Below are 19,198 nucleotides of genomic sequence, written 5' to 3'. Positions count from 1 at the left end.
TGCTTGTGTTCAATGAATAAAGTTGTGTATATGCTTGTGTTCAATGAATAAAGTTGTGCATATGCTTGTGTTCAATAAATAAAGTTGTGTATATGCTTGTGTTCAATAAATAAGGTTGTGTATATGCTTGTGTTCAATGAATAAAGTTGTGTATATGCTTGTGTTCAATGAATAAAGTTGTGTATATGCTTGTGTTCAATAAATAAAGTTGTGTATAAGCTTGTGTTCAATAAATAAAGTTGTGTATATGCTTGTGTTCAATAAATAAAGTTGTGTGTATGCTTGTGTTCAATCAATAAAGTTGTGTATATGCTTGTGTTCAATCAATAAAGTTGTGCATATGCTTGTGTTCAATGAATAAAGTTGTGCATATGCTTGTGTTCAATCAATAAAGTTGTGTACATGCTTGTGTTCAATAAATAATGTTGTGTATATGCTTGTGTTCAATGAATAAAGTTGTGCATGTGCTTGTGTTCAATAAATAAAGTTGTGTATATGCTTCTGTTTAAAGAATAAAGTTGTGTATATGCTTGTGTTCAATGAATAAAGTTGTGTACATGCTTGTGTTCAATAAATAAAATTGTGTATATGCTTCTGTTTAAAGAATAAAGTTGTGCATATGCTTGTGTTCAATGAATAAAGTTGTGCATATGCTTGTGTTCAATAAATAAAATTGTGTATATGCTTCTGTTTAAAGAATAAAGTTGTGTATATGCTTGTGTTCAATGAATAAAGTTGTGTACATGCTTGTGTTCAATGAATAAAGTTGTGCATATGCTTGTGTTCAATAAATAAAGTTGTGTGTATGCTTGTGTTCAATGAATAAAGTTGTGCATATGCTTGTGTTCAATAAATAAAGTTGTGTATATGCTTGTGTTCAAACAATAAAGTTGTGTACATGCTTGTGTTCAATGAATAAAGTTGTGTATATGCTTGTGTTCAATAAATAAAGTTGTGTATATGCTTGTGTTCAATGAATAAAGTTGTGAAAAAGGTTGTGTTCAATAAATAAAGTTGTGTATATGCTTGTGTTCAATAAATAAAGTTGTGCATATGCTTGTGTTCAATAAATAAAGTTGTGTATATGCTTGTGTTCAATGAATAACGTTGTGTATATGCTTGTGTTCAATAAATAAAGTTGTGTATATGCTTGTGTTCAATGAATAACGTTGTGTATATGCTTGTGTTCAATAAATAAAGTTGTGCATATGCTTGTGTTCAATGAATAAAGTTGTGTATATGCTTGTGTTCAATAAATAGAGTTGTGCATATGCTTGTGTTCAATAAATAAAGTTGTGTATATGCTTGTGTTCAATGAATAAAGTTGTGTATATGCTTGTGTTCAATAAATAAAGTTGTGTATATGCTTGTGTTCAATAAATAAAGTTGTGTAAATGCTTGTGTTCAATGAATAAAGTTGTGTTTCTGCTTGTGTTCAATGAATAACGTTGTGTATATGCTTGTGTTCAATAAATAAAGTTGTGTATATGCTTGTGTTCAATGAATAAAGTTGTGTATATGCTTGTGTTCAATAAATAAAGTTGTGTATATGCTTGTGTTCAATGAATAAAGTTGTGTATATGCTCGTGTTCAATGAATAAAGTTGTGTATATGCTTGTGTTCAATGAATAAAGTTGTGTTTCTGCTTGTGTTCAATGAATAACGTTGTGTATATGCTTGTGTTCAATGAATAAAGTTTTGTATATGCTTGTGTTCAATAAATAAAGTTGTGCATATGCTTGTGTTCAATAAATAAAGTTGTGCATATGCTTGTGTTCAATAAATAAAGTTGTGTATATGCTTGTGTTCAATAAATAAAGTTGTGCATATGCTTGTGTTCAATAAATAAAGTTGTGCATATGCTTGTGTTCAATAAATAAAGTTGTGCATATGCTTGTGTTCAATAAATAAAGTTGTGTATATGCTTGTGTTCAATAAATAAAGTTGTGCATATGCTTGTGTTCAATAAATAAAGTTGTGCATATGCTTGTGTTCAATGAATAAAGTTGTGTATATGCTTGTGTTCAATAAATAAAGTTGTGTATATGCTTGTGTTCAATAAATAAAGTTGTGCATATGCTTGTGTTCAATGAATAAAGTTGTGCATATGCTTGTGTTCAATAAATAAAGTTGTGTGTATGCTTGTGTTCAATCAATAAAGTTGTGTATATGCTTGTGTTCAATCAATAAAGTTGTGCATATGCTTGTGTTCAATGAATAAAGTTGTGCATATGCTTGTGTTCAATCAATAAAGTTGTGTACATGCTTGTGTTCAATAAATAAAGTTGTGTATATGCTTGTGTTCAATGAATAAAGTTGTGCATGTGCTTGTGTTCAATGAATAAAGTTGTGCATATGCTTGTGTTCAATAAATAAAGTTGTGTATATGCTTCTGTTTAAAGAATAAAGTTGTGTATATGCTTGTGTTCAATGAATAAAGTTGTGTACATGCTTGTGTTCAATAAATAAAATTGTGTATATGCTTCTGTTTAAAGAATAAAGTTGTGCATATGCTTGTGTTCAATGAATAAAGTTGTGCATATGCTTGTGTTCAATAAATAAAGTTGTGTATATGCTTCTGTTTAAAGAATAAAGTTGTGTATATGCTTGTGTTCAATAAATAAAGTTGTGTATATGCTTCTGTTTAAAGAATAAAGTTGTGCATATGCTTGTGTTCAATGAATAAAGTTGTGCATATGCTTGTGTTCAATAAATAAAGTTGTGTGTATGCTTGTGTTCAATGAATAAAGTTGTGCATATGCTTGTGTTCAATAAATAAAGTTGTGTATATGCTTGTGTTCAATGAATAAAGTTGTGTACATGCTTGTGTTCAATGAATAAAGTTGTGTATATGCTTGTGTTCAATAAATAAAGTTGTGTATATGCTTGTGTTCAATGAATAAAGTTGTGTATATGCTTGTGTTCAATAAATAAAGTTGTGTATATGCTTGTGTTCAATAAATAAAGTTGTGCATATGCTTGTGTTCAATAAATAAAGTTGTGTATATGCTTGTGTTCAATGAATAACGTTGTGTATATGCTTGTGTTCAATAAATAAAGTTGTGTATATGCTTGTGTTCAATGAATAACGTTGTGTATATGCTTGTGTTCAATAAATAAAGTTGTGTATATGCTTGTGTTCAATGAATAAAGTTGTGTATATGCTTGTGTTCAATAAATAAAGTTGTGCATATGCTTGTGTTCAATAAATAAAGTTGTGTATATGCTTGTGTTCAATGAATAAAGTTGTGTATATGCTTGTGTTCAATAAATAAAGTTGTGTATATGCTTGTGTTCAATAAATAAAGTTGTGTATATGCTTGTGTTCAATGAATAAAGTTGTGTTTCTGCTTGTGTTCAATGAATAACGTTGTGTATATGCTTGTGTTCAATAAATAAAGTTGTGTATATGCTTGTGTTCAATGAATAAAGTTGTGTATATGCTTGTGTTCAATAAATAAAGTTGTGTATATGCTTGTGTTCAATGAATAAAGTTGTGTATATGCTCGTGTTCAATGAATAAAGGTGTGTATATGCTAGTGTTCAATGAATAAAGTTGTGTTTCTGCTTGTGTTCAATGAATAACGTTGTGTATATGCTTGTGTTCAATGAATAAAGTTGTGCATATGCTTGTGTTCAATGAATAAAGTTGTGTATATGCTTGTGTTCAATGAATAAAGTTGTGTTTCTGCTTGTGTTCAATGAATAACGTTGTGTATATGCTCGTGTTCAATGAATAAAGTTGTGTATATGCTTGTGTTCAATAAATAAAGTTGTGCATATGCTTGTGTTCAATGAATAACGTTGTGTATATGCTTGTGTTCAATAAATAAAGTTGTGTATATGCTTGTGTTCAATAAATAAAGTTGTGCATATGCTTGTGTTCAATGAATAAAGTTGTGTATATGCTTGTGTTCAATAAATAAAGTTGTGCATATGCTTGTGTTCAATGAATAACGTTGTGTATATGCTTGTGTTCAATAAATAAAGTTGTGTATATGCTTGTGTTCAATGAATAAATAATAATAATAATAATAATAATTCATTTATTTTGTATAGCGCTTTTCCAGAAGCCCAAAGGCGCTTTGACAGAGTGGAAAACATAATGCATAACAATACATGAAAACAACAATTGCAAAAAGACAAGAATCAATAGGGAAATATTTAAAGCAAAAGGAGGGAGAAGGAGAAGAGATAGTCAGGGGTTAAATGCTGTGGGTTGAATGTTGAATGCAGTGTTGAACAGGTGGGTCTTTAGTGATGCCGTGAATGTGGTGAGTGAGGAGGAGTCTCTGATGGTGTGAGGTAGTGAGTTCCAGAGGGTGGGAGCAGCGATGGAGAAGGCCCTGTCCCCCCAGGATCTGAATTTGGTCCGGATGGAGGGGGTCAGGAGGTTGGTACCAGCAGAGCGGAGGCTGCGGGTGGGAGTGTGTCTGGAGAGGAGGTCAGCCAGGTAGGATGGGGCCAGGTTATGGAGGGCTTTGTATGTCAAGAGGAGGATTTTGTACTGGATTCTCTGGGGGATGGGGAGCCAGTGAAGCTTGTAAAGGACGGGGGTGATGTGGTCACGGGTCCGGGAATGGGTGAGTAGACGGGCAGCGGAGTTCTGAATGTATTGGAGTTTATTGGTGATTTTTGAGGGTGAACCATAGAGGAGGCTATTGCAGTAGTCCAGACGGGAGGTGATGAAGGCGTGGATGAGGGTTTCTGCAGCCGTGGAGGAGAGGGATGAGCGGAGACGGGCAATGTTTTTCAGGTGAAAGAAGGCTGACTTTGTGATCTGTTTAGTGTATTTGTCGAAGGAAAGGGTTTGGTCAAAGATGACGCCAAGATTCCGGATGTGAGGGGAGGTGGATACTGGGATACCGTCGATGTTGAGGGCAAAGTTATGGGTGGATTTTGTGAGCGTTTTTGGGCCAATGATTATTGTTTCAGATTTATCATAGTTAAGTTTGAGGAAGTTGATTTGAAGCCAGGATTTTATTTCAGTGATGCAGTTTGTCAGGATAGAGTGGGTGTCGGTGGAGACGGACTTGGTGGAGATGAAAAGCTGGATGTCATCGGCGAAGCAGTGGAATTGGAGACCATGACGGCGGATTAAGTGACCGAGGGGGGACAGGTAAAGGATGAAGAGGAGGGGGCCAAGAACTGAACCTTGGGGGACACCTTGGGGGAGGGGAGCAGTGGGGGATTTGCAGTTATTTATGGAGATGAACTGGCGTCTGTCAGAGAGGTATGATTTAATCCAAGAGAGGGCAGTGCCAGTAACGTTAAAGGTGGATTCAAGTCGGGTGAGGAGGATAGTGTGATCGATGGTGTCAAAGGCGGCGCTGAGGTCGAGGAGGACGAGAATGTTGAGGTTGCCAGCGTCAGAGGAGAGGAGAAGGAGAATAAAGTTGTGTATATGCTTGTGTTCAATAAATAAAGTTGTGTTTCTGCTTGTGTTCAATGAATAACGTTGTGTATATGCTTGTGTTCAATGAATAAAGTTGTGTATATGCTTGTGTTCAATAAATAAAGTTGTGTATATGCTTGTGTTCAATGAATAAAGTTGTGTATATGCTCGTGTTCAATGAATAAAGTTGTGTATATGCTTGTGTTCAATGAATAAAGTTGTGTTTCTGCTTGTGTTCAATGAATAACGTTGTGTATATGCTCGTGTTCAATGAATAAAGTTGTGTATATGCTCGTGTTCAATGAATAACGTTGTGTATATGCTTGTGTTCAATGAATAAAGTTGTGTATATGCTCGTGTTCAATGAATAAAGTTGTGTATATGCTTGTGTTCAATGAATAAAGTTGTGTATATGCTTGTGTTCAATGAATAAAGTTGTGTATATCCTCGTGTTCAATGAATAACGTTGTGTATATGCTTGTGTTCAATGAATAAAGTTGTGTATATGCTTGTGTTCAATAAATAAAGTTGTGTATATGCTTGTGTTCAATGAATAAAGTTGTGTATATGCTCGTGTTCAATGAATAAAGTTGTGTATATGCTTGTGTTCAATGAATAAAGTTGTGTATATGCTTGTGTTCAATAAATAACGTTGTGTATATGCTTGTGTTCAATAAATAAAGTTGTGTATATGCTTGTGTTCAATGAATAAAGTTGTGTATATGCTTGTGTTCAATAAATAAAGTTGTGTGTATGCTTGTGTTCAATGAATAAAGTTGTGTATATGCTTGTGTTCAATGAATAAAGTTGTGTTTCTGCTTGTGTTCAATGAATAACGTTGTGTATATGCTTGTGTTCAATGAATAAAGTTGTGTATATCCTCGTGTTCAATGAATAAAGTTGTGTATATGCTTGTGTTCAATGAATAAAGTTGTGTTTCTGCTTGTGTTCAATGAATAACGTTGTGTATATGCTTGTGTTCAATGAATAAAGTTGTGTATATCCTCGTGTTCAATGAATAAAGTTGTGTATATGCTTGTGTTCAATGAATAAAGTTGTGTTTCTGCTTGTGTTCAATAAATAAAGTTGTGTATATGCTCGTGTTCAATGAATAAAGTTGTGTATATGCTTGTGTTCAATGAATAAAGTTGTGTATATGCTCGTGTTCAATGAATAAAGTTGTGTATATGCTTGTGTTCAATGAATAAAGTTGTGTATATGCTTGTGTTCAATAAATAACGTTGTGTATATGCTTGTGTTCAATGAATAAAGTTGTGTATATGCTTGTGTTCAATAAATAACGTTGTGTATATGCTTGTGTTCAATAAATAAAGTTGTGTATATGCTTGTGTTCAATAAATAAAGTTGTGTATATGCTTGTGTTCAATAAATAACGTTGTGTATATGCTTGTGTTCAATAAATAAAGTTGTGTATATGCTTGTGTTCAATAAATAAAGTTGTGCATATGCTTGTGTTCAATAAATAAAGTTGTGTATATGCTTGTGTTCAATAAATAAAGTTGTGTATATGCTTGTGTTCAATAAATAACGTTGTGTACATGCTTGTGTTCAATGAATAAAGTTGTGTATATGCTTGTGTTCAATAAATAAAGTTGTGCATATGCTTGTGTTCAATAAATAAAGTTGTGTATATGCTCGTGTTCAATGAATAAAGTTGTGTATATGCTTGTGTTCAATGAATAAAGTTGTGTATATGCTTGTGTTCAATAAATAAAGTTGTGTATATGCTTGTGTTCAATAAATAAAGTTGTGTATATGCTTGTGTTCAATAAATAAAGTTGTATACACTTGTATTGAATAAATAAACAATGGGTATCTATTTAAGGGACACCGTGGCTTTTGAAAAGCAGTTGCAACTTCGAAGGACACTCATAGTCCGTTTGCCACCCAGATATGTTCTGTACTAAACCTTGTTCTCATGAGAAGTGTATTGTTTTTTGATGGTTTCATACTCGAATGGGTCTATAGAAAAGATTTAGCTTGGTTGCCGGAGTGTCAACCTTGGGGAACTCAGATTATTTGGCATAAATCCAAGATGGCCGCTGCGGACGGAGGTGGAAAATAACTTTTCAACCAATCAACCTTCCATCACATGTGATACATTTTTTCCGTATAATTTCGATGTGAGGATTCGATTTCTGAGGTTAATTGTGTGATTTTGGGTCAGATTCAGGGTCAAAGGTCAAGTTAAAGGTCATTTTCGGCCAAAAAATTATTAATATAATAATAATTGCATTTTCAGAACGAGGGTGGTCAAGTGTTTATTCATTAACGGCGATCACTCCCATTCATCATCAGAGCCGAATGCAAGATCAAGATGATCAGTTTCCTCGTCATTTACCACATCTGCTTCTCCTTCCTCTTCCACTTCATCTTGGTCTTCGTCTCCTGTCGTGAAGGGGTTCAAGCAAGCGTCACTAGAAACACAAGCGCAGTACACAGTGCATGATATCTTTCCATGGTGACAGCTGCAACGTTCACTGCCGCACGCCTTCCCCGCCGCCTTACAGCTGCACCGCACTACATCCATGAGATCTTGGGGTCCTGGGGGCTGATCAGAGGTTGCTGGTACTGGGGTGCCATCTTTGATTTCCCACCCATACTTCGTGATGTCAAGTTCAGGTGGAGCCTGCTGGTCAGCAGATTTGGCGAGTTTTGTCTGCAGATGAGTGCGCAAGATATGCAGGAAGAGATTTCGGTCTGTTGGTGGTAGCGACATGATCTTGAGCGGCTTTCCAACCTTCTTTGTGTACATATGGTACCTCGCCTCACTCATAGTGGTCCCCTGTTGCTGACCATATAGAGCACAGAAGAACGCCTGTCCTGCTTCCATGAACTGTGCATGGGTGGCATCAAGCTCGCCCAAGGCTGAGTACAGGCCTGGGAAGTCGCCAGCTCTCAGGGTCTTCAGGGCCGACACTTTCCCCTTGCCGTACAGGTATGAGGTGGTATCTGAACCAGTAATGTAGTGCATTCCCAGGATCTGCAGGCACTTGGGGCCGAGTTGGGCACAGGTGGCGTTGATGTCCCAAACGGGTCCATCCCACTGCTCCATTTGCACTGTGACCTGGATCTTGTTTCGGTACACCCAGTACACAAGCAGCACGAACACATCGGTGTCATCTGAGAGAATGCGGATCACTCGCGTGTCGGACTCGGCAGCCATGAGGAGGTACGAGATCATTGTTATGTCCGCTTCGTCATGGTTGAACACACCATCGCTGGGGCTCTCCACGGTGACTCCTTCGCCGAAGCCGTAGGTACTAAGAACTTTCGACAGCTGCAACTTGTTGTGCTTATTCCTCATGATGGCGTCTCGACTGGGCAGCGGTGTATTGATGGTCAGGTCGTAATTGATGGAACCAAGGCCAGCACGTCGCATACGCTCATGGTCCTTCGCAGAAACGTTGTGATACTTGTCGAAGACTAAGACCTTCTTGCCAGCGAGAGAGGACAATCTCGTCTTGATGGACTTAACTATGACCGACGCATCTCCTTTTGACGGCCACACGATGTGGTAGAGGAGTTGGCTCGCATCAACAATGGTGACATCAGGCGGCGGTGGTCGTCGTGTCTGTACGCAGAGTTTGTGAGCCAGCGGTGCTTTGCTACCTTTCCTCAAGCAGCCATACTCGTCGATGAGCGATGGGGGTATTGGACACAGCTCATATTGGAAGATGGGTGCTAGCTTCATCTGTCGCTGCTGTCCGACTGTCAGCAGCCTGAAGAAGATAGTCTCCAGGTCGAAGATCGTCTTGTCCCCCATTTTCACACCTTTCTTTATGTGTTCCATGGTCTTGATGGAACTAGAGACGGTTGCATGGAATCCGGTGGGGAGGGATGCCCGGAACTGTGCAGCCATTCTCTCGCCTATGTCCACTGATTCGGCAACATTCACCTCGGCTTCAGGGGGACCGAATCTACCATTGGCGATGTTGTAGAGGTGTGGCGACTGATTTTCCAATGGGTGAGACATTTTGGACAGCTCAAGCGAGATTCGACGTCTGTCATCTGCATCCATCTCCCTCCTCGTCTTGCCCTCCTCCTTGTGACGTGGTCCACTGCTTGTAGTACTTGCTCCAGCTTGGGCATTGCTCTCCTTGACTGGGGGATTGGGGTAGATGTGCGCCATGGTGTCTGAGAGGTAGGCGATGACGGGAAAAGAATCGATCCATTCCGCGACCATCTCTTGAGAAAGGGTTATACCCTTGAGGCCACCTTTGCCAATTCGAATGGCAGTTTGTTCACCAAACTGGTCAGAGCTCACGCCATTCCAGCTACCCTCCTGGTGACGGCACACGAAGGCACCTGACATGAGCTCCATTTTGGCCACGGGTGGCAGCAGGTGGCGCATCTCGAAAACATGATGGGTGATGTAGCGGGCGTAGTGGTGGTGGCCAGCAATGAAGAAGTAGGGGAGCATAAGCTCGAGCGTGAGCTGCTGCAGCAGGAAATCTCCCTCCCTCTCTCTACGAAGCAGTTGATGGACGAGCAGAGTAGGCTTTATCAGATTATCGACCCAGTGCCTGCCGGTTAGGTGTTGCCGACAGGTTTCAAGGTAGTCGCTTAAGTCCTGGAATGTTTTGGGACCAGTGGTGAGAAAATTGCTCAGAAGAGTAGTCGAAACCATCCGGAACGCTCGCATGGCCCGAACCCAAGACTTTCCGCTCATGATTCCTGTTAGCCCTCCAAACGCAGAGCTGATGAGAGGCTCAATACCCGACCCGCGCATGAGTTTGCCGATGCAGCCACAGAAGGACTGCACGGTGTGCATGATGCCAGGCCTGAGAATGACGTTATTGAAGCGATTGACGTCATTCCACTTGATTTGGCTGGCCACCATGAACAGCTGCAGATCGACGGAGACATGGACATAGGACATCCCCATGTCAGCCAACGACTTCTTGAGGTACTCCAGCGAGGTTAGCACCGTGTCCGGATGAGCGGCTTTGGCGTCGATGAGAGGTCCGAATATGTAGGTACTCGCTGGCTTCTTTTGAGCTTGATCATTGCGCGCCTCCTGATTGTTGAACCCACCCCACTCCATTGCGTTCTCCTGTGTGTTGAGCATGTTTAGCCACTTCATGTCCTTCTCCTGCGCAGTAGCTAGACTCACCTGCCGGGCACATACTTCTTGGTAGGAGATGCCACAGGTGGCCTCTACAGCTGGTGGGTTCACCTTGGTCGGCCCGGTGTAGTGTTGCAGAGGGAGGCTGCCCGATGAGCTACTGCTGGTCTTTGACTGGGCGGCTTTCTTAGAGAGTCTGGGGATGATGAGGCTGCTCATCCCTGGCTTAGCGCGGCCATACTCTAGAATACCTGCGGGATGAGGTTGCTGGAATTCATGTGAGAGGACATGGGTAGTGCGTCGACCATTGGGTGTGACTACCTGGAGATCCAAGTTGTCAAACCACGCGAAGATGACGCCGACGGTTCTACACAACCCCATAAACTGGTGGAGGTCCTGTGCATTGTCACCTAGAAAACGGGCGGCCGATTTTCGGAATCTCAGGGCCTCATCGTACGAGGTCGTGAAGCCATGCTCATGAAGGAGTTTGAGAAGGTCGGAACTACCATGCCGGTGCAACAGTTTAACGGCCAGCCCTAATGTTGTCTGATTTCTGGTACTTGTAACGTGACTCTGAATTGACTGGCTCAAGCTCAGAGATTTCTTGGTCACCTTACCACCGGAGACCAGGTCCGAAACCAACTTCAACAAACTTGGGCTGGTCGCCTTGATTGTGTTGGCCTGTGTAAACTCTGATAGGTCGTAATTGGCACTGTTGTACCTGACCGACCGTGCCTCATGCTTGATCTGCCTCACTACGGAAGCAATGCTCCTCTCATCCATATCGTCATCCTTAACTATCTTGAGAGTTTTAGCAACGGAGTCACGGAAACCAACAATGGTAGCACAGCCATCTACCCGAACAACTATAACATCCTTACTCATGCAGTCAGTTACCTTGCTAAACATGTCACGTCGAGCGAGCTTGCCACCTAGATCCGAGTACAGGGAATGCAGTTCAACACTATTCCATAATCTGGACCTGTCTCGGCTCATGTACTCAATGACTTCCGTCAGAGCATTTTCATCTGCACTACCAGTTGGCAAATCAGCATATGTGGGAACTTTCGTAAAACTGTTATAGCAGCGGACGTGGTACTTGCACTCAGCAGAAGGTAGATCAGAAACAAAAGCAAGGTGCAACTTGACCCTTCTAGCCACATCATCATTACGCTGCTCAGCAACATCAAGGAGCATATCTTTCATATATAGTTGGGAGTGGGTTACGTTCTGTGTCAAAACGTTCTTTGGTCATACACTTACGAACGCGGTCCCATCGTTCTGGGTGTCTGTCATCAATGGGTAAACATTCCTCGCTACAGAACATACAATCACGTTTGTACTCAAACACACCTTTGTCAGCTACCTTAGTATGAGACCTTGTAGTTGTCCTTACACCCTCATCTTCAGCCTTTCTTTTCTGTGACTTTCTCACTCTCTCAATTTTCTCTTTTGATGTACAAGTACAGTAGCAACCTTTATGACAGGTTATGCTTGCCGCATCTCCACCAACATCAATAATGTTCTGTAGCGTAGCCTGCAGGTCTCCATCTCCACGAGATTTGGCGCACAAGATGAGCTTCCTGATCCCGTTCGCAGTGAATTTCGTTTCTTGTCCACCTCCGTGACACACCGGGAGAAGACACCTTGAGTCAGCCATATGCATACGTCTCTCTGAAAAGAAGAAGAGGTGAGATTAGAATCAACGTATCGAGTTCATGAGTGGTGTGCAGTTGATGCAGGGGTCAAAAGGTTTGAACCCCCCAAATGTGCAAAAATGACCTTTAACTTGACCTTTGACCGTGAATCTGACCGCAAATCACACAATTGACCTCAGAAATCGAATCCTCACATCGAAATTATACGGAAAAAATGTATCACACGTGACGGAAGGTTGAATGGTTGAAAAGTTATTCTTCACCTCCGTCCGCAGCGGCCATCTTGGATTTATGCCAATTTATCGGAGTTCCCCAAGGTTGACACTCCGGCAACCAAGCTAAATCTTTTCTATAGACCCATTCGAGTATAAAACCATCAAAAAACAATACACTCCTCGCAACAACAAGGTACTCAACCTGGCAACCGGACTATCACTGCAACGGAGGATTCCGTTCCTTGGCCTGCAGGATTGGTCATTTGCACTCAGCTCTCCTGGATACCTTGAAACACCAAATGCAATTCGATGTGAGTGTGACTGTCAATCAATGACAAAATCAAAGCAGACACTCCGCATTCGGGGTTCATCACGACCACGAGCTGCAGACGCATCCACTGATAGGTATATGTAGTGATGTATGTGTGGGTTTCGCAGACCATCATGGACAAGGTGGTGGAGTTTTGAGCAGATAGTTCTTCCCACATGAGGGAAACTGTGTCGTGGATATACAAGGTGTATGGTGTTCCTAAAAGACCTGGACAGGTTTGGTTGTTGATATATTTAGTACCCCAAATGATACGATACCCTTTGTTTTATGTAATACAGAAACTCATGTTTTCTCTATTTTCAGGTGTGGTGGCTTAATTTCAATAAAGTGGCGAATTACAAGCATAATTAAATAAACAGGAGAAAGTTCAGTGCGTCGAATGGTTCATCGAGATGAGATCCGACACGCAAGTTCAGTGTGATATCCGTATAAGGTATGGAAGGAATCCGCCATCGTGGACTAGTATTAGAGAGTGGTACAGAAGGTTGAAGGAGACTAGACGTTGTCAGAAACAGAAAAGTACCGGTCGACCAAGCAGAAGTGCAGCAGATGTTGAACGAGTGCGTGAATCATTTCAATAAAGTCCTAGAAAATCAATCCGATGCGCATCCAGAGAACTGGGGCTACCAACCACCACTGTACACAGGATTTGCATAAAAGACTGAAGGTTTATACCTATAAGGTGCAGATTCTGCAGGACCTCGAACCAAATGCCTTGGAAATGCTCAGTCACATAGGCGATGCCGAAGATTACCTGAAAAAGGTAATGTTCATAGACGAAGCTTGCTTTCATGTATCGAGAAAGGTCAACCAGCAGAATGTGAGGATCTGGGGCTCTGAAAACCCCCACGTGGTCATTGAACACATACCTGACAGTCCAAAGGTCAATGTGTGGTGTGGCCTTCTCCATGACAGCTTAATGGATCCCTTTTCTTTGCAGAGGATACAGTGACCTCAAACATTTACATGAACACATTGGAGGATTCGCCTTCCTACAGATTGAAGACCTACAACCGAATATCATTTTTCAATAGGATGGCGCTCCCCCTCATTGTGCTTTAGTCGTTTGAGTCGTCCTGAATGAAAAATTTCCACGTTGCTGGATTGGCCGAGACGCACCATCCGCCTGGCCCCACAATCACCAGACATGATCCCCCCTCCTCCGCCCTTGATTTTCTTTCTGTGGAGGTTTATCAAAGATGTTGTCTACAACACCAAAGTGGTGAATCTGCAGGATCTTTGCTCTCGGATCACAGCTGCATTTGCACTGGGGGACACAACCATGCTGAACCGAACATGGCAGGAACTCGTGTACCACCTTGATGTCCTGTGCGCGACAAACGGCGCTCACATTGAAGTGTATTGATGGTGTGTATAAAACTTTGAGTTTCTGTATCATATTGTTACGGACACGACTTTGATGTTATGGTGGGCCGAGCGGAATGGCCGCCGTGTTCGCACAAGTTACCCGATTATACTCGAACCTTGGCCGAGTCGCGCTACGCTAAATCAATTGAGGAAAGGACACAACGGCTGGGTTTAAAATGACACGACACCAGGGGTACGGTTCTCAAGACCTCCGGAGGAGGTTATAATATTGCGGAAGGTTAGATTACAAAAACAAGAGAGACAGCATAGAAAGGTGGGCACTTAAACACGGTCTTATCTTAGCCCCGACAGACGACAGATAAACGGGACAAGACTGACTCACACGGGGATTGATGGCAAGGAAAGGCGGGTAGTCGATGGCTCAAGGTGCACTCTTGGCTCAGGGACAGAATCGACCCGGTCCGGTCCAAAGATGCGGGGAGGTCGCTCAGCGCTCGGAGGTCGCGACTCGTCTTTCCAAGCTGGGGGCGCATCTGACGTCACGTCCGGTAAGTCGCTGCGTATATCCGGCGGGGAGTGACACGCCCTCGGCTCGTTAGCTCCGCCCCAGATGGAATCGGTCCGCCCTTCTTATTGGGTGCGGGGGGTTACCGGGCTCCGCCCTTGACGAGGAGCTGACAGCCAGCCCCTTCGTGGTAACCCCGTGGAGCGCATGGGCAATGGCGGCTAACCAAGCCGGAGTGAGGACGCACACTCCCCGCGCCGCGCCGCGCCGCCCCCCTCTGTTGTTGTAGTTGTTGTTGTTGTTGTTGTTGTTGTTGTTTCATGGGGAAGATGGGAGGAGGTATGGGGAGGTCCGAAACTCACTACTGGTGCCATACAATCACATTCTGGTGCAACGAAGAGTCAGAATTAATGGAAACGAGTCCTTAACTGACATAGACTAAGAATAACTAGCAAGAGGTCCGAAAGTTGTCTACGTGAGATGCGGTGGACCTGGGCACGACATTTAATGGGGGAAGAAGGGGAAGGTCGGTTCTACAGAGTGTTGTTTACAGACAATGGGACTAGGGAATGGGGGATTGGGGATAGTTGGGGAGTATTGGGGAAATAGGGGAATATTTACAAGCGGATATGGAGGCCAAATCCCATATCCGCAACATTGCACCCTTCTCTACCCTCGGGGCGTCCCGACCCGATAAATTTTTACCTATTTTAGTGTGGCACTCAGATGTAGTTCCCTCTACTATTAACTCTACCCTGAGTGCGACAGTTTTACAGATATTCACAAATGAGTAAATATGTCCCCCTGCGACGTTGCACCCTTCTCCTCACAGAAACACACCCACAGGATAACCGAATCACGGAAAGAATTCGCAAACTAAACATACAGCCGGTAGGGAGCATTATTTACACAAGACTACGCTGATATTTACACTACGATCCAGGACCTGTTTTTGGAGGAACACATGCAGATGTTATGCATAGAGAGAGAGCACGCATGCCAGCATCGATACACCAACCCACGAGTGCTCTGTGGCCTTACGGCCTTTAATAATGTGCAGAGCACCCCTTCCAAGCACCAAAAGCACCACCCCAGCACCAATCGGTGCAGTCACCATTGTTTATTAAAATAAAAACAACAACCCCTAACCCTGCAGGTGTCTCCTGCTCTTCGTGTGGTGCACTTGGCCTTCTTGCTTCCCTAGAAATAAAGAAAGGCACCAACCGCGTCCATTTCTTTATTGTGGCCGTCAGGGGGCCAACTATTAGTGGTTCACCTGTTTGGCATAGGTGCCACGTTGACCCAGAGGTCCATCAATGGGTGGTGCTTGGCCGCAAAAGAACTGCGGTCCATTGTGGGTGGCCACCAAAATTGCGGTCCATATGGTGTATCGATCCAGGCAGCAAGCAGCGAAAGTGCAGGCCCACAACTGCGGAGCCAGCACCTCTCTCTCCTCTCTCTCTGCCCCAAAGCCAGATCCTCGGAGGTGGGAGACAAAAGAAGAAGACAAGTGAGTAAGGTGGTAAGGGCGCAAAAGTGCATGCAATATAAGATGATGCACACTGGGGGCACATGGGAACCAGGTGAGACAGGTACGTTCCTACCGTACGCCCCCCCCCCCACCAGGTAACCTACATGGCCCCTCCCTTACCCCTTACTGTATCCACAAAACACAACACTACCCATAAACATCTACTTTACAAATCAACAAACGTCCCTACTGTCTTCCCCGTTCCTCCCATAAACCAAATTCGTCTTCTCTCCCTCCTAACCAATCAAATTTGCCATTTTCAACTCTCATCAAAATTTGCCATCTCCAATTCATCATCAGTCCCTCCTAAGGAGGGAGAGATGGAATCACCCCAATGTCTCATCCACGTCGTGAGGCATCTCACCAATCCACACAGCAATTCTCATTCCTGCAACACAAACAAAGAAAACACAGGTGTGGAGTCATCATCACCACAGGTAAGTGGCTGCGTATGGTGCGACAGGTTCATCAATCCTAACTATTTCCTAAATGACTTTAACAACTTTACACTACCCGGGGTCTTTCTCCGGCCAAACCATTGGCCCTCTTACACTATGGGTTCTAAAAACCAATTCCCATTGACCAAATTGTGGTGCTTTTCAATTTGGGGTCTCACTCCCCCGATTCATCTCCCGGTGCCCTCGCACAATTTCTGGGCTGTGGCGCGTACCTCTCCCAGCGGGTCTACCCACCTGCACACCTCCACCACTGCAGTTGCCTCCGAGCTTACCTAGCTCCTTACCCTAACCTAACTACCTGGGGAAGGCCCTCTGGCGCTCTCCCCACTCGGTGCCCTCTCTGGCACTGGGCTGCCCGATCCACACCCGGGATCCTCAGGCACCCACTCACAACTACCGGCTCCCAGAGCCCACCTGCGGCCTCACCTGGCCGACATCCTCACAGTGGTGGAGTGCCCAACCAACTACACACACTAACAGGCTACACGCCCAGCCATTTCCACAACACTAATGCACCCATCCACAATACCATTCTGCAACCGCACCACAAATGCCAATATCCAACCACAATTTACCTATACCCTCTACCTAACACTTACACTACCCGCCCCGGGTACTCGTGAAAGGGGTCCACTCTTCCCCCATCCACACCTTCGCACCATGCACACCACTCCGTACCACTTACTCCAACTCTCTCCACACACCTGTACCTGCACACCTGTGCTCTCACTCTTGGTGCCGCCTGCACCCTTCTCTCCCCAAGCGCATTCGCGCTGATCCACAACACTCACTACTCATACACTGCTCCACACACCTGTCCAGTTCTCACACAGCATCATCTCATCTAACTACTCCCCTCTGAAACTTGCGCTTCCCACGTCATTATCATCCATACTAATCTACCTGCGTCCCCACTACAGGTATCAGTCACTAACTAACCTTAACGTCACCTAATGTCATCTTCGCTAGATCCCTACAATATAACCTAACCCACCCGGGCTAGTTTTCACTGCCATACACCCCATAAGCTATTGCGCATTTGCCCCACCATGGGAAGGGTGGCAGGGATGCCACCCTTACCCACCGGGCCCATCGCTCACTACCAATTTTGCACATCAAATTTCAACAAATCAAAAATTTGCCAATCACTACCCATCATCTGCCAATCATTACTGCCAATCCTTTGCCAATCATCAAATTTTGTTTTTCTCTAATTTTGGGGCCAAAACACTAACCTCATCACACAGTCTACTCACTAATGCCTCTCGGTGCGCCAATTCCTGTCCAAAGCCCGGCTTCGTAAAGCCGAGCAATGAATGCGGGTTGTTTGGTGCCAGCGGCTGGATACGTCCCGCATTCGGGGCAGGGACGGGGGCTTACCCGGCCCGAGACCCCACGCACCATCTCGGCGTGGAGCCATCCAATGTCCCGATCTCGACCTGCCGGCACGTCTCAACAAAACGTGGTCGCCATGACGACCCTTCCTATCCAGCTGCCCGCTCCACCTAGTGGAGCCTGGACACGGACGTTCCACGCGAGGCCCAGCGTGGATCGCGCACGGCGGTCCTTTCGAACCCGCCGTGGCTCGGATCCCCGCTGGTTCTCGCGGCACGCGAAGCCCGGCACGCACCGAGGGCCCGCTTCGGCTAAAAGTCGACCTAACCTCTAACCCGTTTAACGTCGATGCTTCACCTGGATTCTTACACGCATATGCTACCCCTTTCTTCCTCATACATCCAGCCGTTCCCATGCTCCTCGTACCTTTCCTTACACACCCAGGTACCCTCATTCCACTCACAGCCTTGGTCACACACCTGACCACCGAACACTTTGGCACACATTCGTTGGTCGCACACCTCACCAACACACCTCTTCGCGCCCCCTCCTCGGTCACCTCCTCTGTGACAATCACAGGTGTGCTCTCATTCGCACACCCAACCACGTGCCTCACTACCAATTCCAGCGTGCATTCCCACTCACGCTCTACTATTCCAGGTGTGCATCCTTTCTCACCTGTCACAACCAACTCACGCTCCTTGTCACTCTCACTACTCTCACCTCCATTCTTGACAGCGCACTCACCCTTACTCTTGACAGCGCACTCTTTCCTCATGCACCCGTCCGTTACACACCTTTCTCGCGCACACCCTCCCGTCACACCCTCTGTAACACTCACCACCGGCGTGCATTCTTCCTTGCCTTTGACAGCGCACTCTTTCCCCATGCACCTGTCCGTCACACACCTTTCTCGCGCACACTCTTGCGCACACTCTCCCGTCACACCCTCTGTAACACTTACCACACCGCGCTTCCATGTGCTCCCTCGCACACGCGCTACGACCGACTCACTCTCGATGGCACACTCACTCCTTGGCGTGCACTTTTTCCTCACACACCCCAGAGTCGGACTTTCTCGCACACCTCCTTTTTCGCACACCAGACCTGTCGCACACTTCACCAACGGCCTCTCACGAACACCCGGGTCCATCTCGACCCCCAAGCTTCTTAAATCACCTGGCGCATCGTACGCCCGACCATATTGGTCACCACTTACACCGGGTCCTCCTCCTCTTCGCTTCTCCTCCATCACCTGCGAATCCCTCATCCGGTTAATGAGCACATCATCACGATCCAAACACAGACTTTGGACCAATTCTTTTATCTCCTCTTTTATCTCTTTGTTATCC

The sequence above is a fragment of the Myxine glutinosa genome, chromosome 8, assembly GCF_964187855.1.
Source record: "Myxine glutinosa chromosome 8, kmMyxGlut1.1, whole genome shotgun sequence".
Classification (NCBI taxonomy): Eukaryota; Metazoa; Chordata; class Myxini; order Myxiniformes; family Myxinidae; genus Myxine; species Myxine glutinosa.
The sequence above is the reverse complement of the archived record's forward strand: the minus strand, read 5'-3'. Positions refer to the sequence as shown.